The following is a 1,204-nucleotide window of genomic DNA, read 5'->3' on the forward strand; positions in this document are numbered from 1 at the left end:
CTCCTCCTCCTCCTCCTCCTCCTCCTTCCTCTCTCTCTCTCTCNTCTCCCTCCTCCCTCCCTCCCTCCTCCTCCTCCTCCCTCTCTTTCTCTCTCTCTCTCTCTCTCTCTCTTTCTCTCTCTCTCTCTCTCTCTCTCTCTCTCCTATACTTCCAATGCAGGGCCTTGCTCACATCAGTCCAGGTCTCTGACACCGAACTAAAACCCTTCGTCGAGACCTTTCTAGTTGTTTTGACAGTTTTCATTTCCTTGTCTTCCGAAGCGCTGCTCTGGCGTGGAGATATAGCCAGGCTCTGTGCTTTCTTCCCAGCACCGTCATCCCTAACTCACCAGCCCCATTCAAAATCTCTAGTGTTTCTTTCCTAGCTTCCAGGGGTCCCAGAAGAAAATGCATGCTTCCTCTTTTCCACGACTTGGCCTGCATGCTTGATCATCGCTGTTGCTTTCTCTTCACATTCTCTTGAACTCGGCCAGACCAATCAGGTCTTCCCTCCCTGTTCATTGGCTCATTCCTTGCATGTGAAGCACTCCCTGATGACACTCTCGGCCTGAGATTCATTGCCATTGTCCTTAACCATTGCACAACTGCAACCAACCGCTTTCTGGGGCTTCCCTTCTCCATCGATTTTTACAGAGGCCTACCCATTCTCCTGGTTTCTTGTTGTTACCAACCTTGACAATTCGGTGCTTGGCACAAAGTGCCCCCACCAGCTTGACGTACACGGGCTCATCGAATTTGGATGCAAATGCACAGAGATGGGCGTGGCGCTTGTCTAAGGCTTTGGCAGTTTTGCATATGCCTTGTGCTAGGCCATTGTGGATAAGGGTGGTCTTCAGCACCTCTTATAGAGCAGGGTTCACATCCATTACACCTACAGCAGCTATGCCTTCCTTGGCCATGGTGGTGAATTATGGGTGGCGCTGAAGTTTGAACGCCCGGACCTCTTCCTCTGCTCAGCAGGGACAGCGGCTCTTCTTCATTAACCTTCATCTCCAGTCTGTTCATCTTAGGAAGCTTAGCTCCTGTGCCTTCCCCCTGTGTGCTATCTGGTTGTTTTCTTCACATCACTATGATAGTTTTACATCGTTATCATTGTTGTTATTATTATTATTTTACTTACTGTCTTTACGGTTTTTTTTTTTTTTTTTTTTTTTTTTTTTTTTTTTTATGCCTGTGTATATCTCTTGTTGTCTTAGAGCCTACA

At 47.7% G+C, this 1,204-nt stretch overlaps 1 pseudogene; it reads right to left on the reverse strand.

The window, feature by feature from the left end:
• Positions 1-505: 505 nt before the first annotated feature.
• LOC110291759 lies at positions 506-899 on the reverse strand (annotated as a pseudogene).
• Between the last annotated feature and the right edge of the window lie 305 nt (positions 900-1,204).

This window comes from Mus caroli, chromosome 3 (genome assembly GCF_900094665.2).
Source record: "Mus caroli chromosome 3, CAROLI_EIJ_v1.1, whole genome shotgun sequence".
Taxonomy (NCBI): domain Eukaryota; kingdom Metazoa; phylum Chordata; class Mammalia; order Rodentia; family Muridae; genus Mus; species Mus caroli.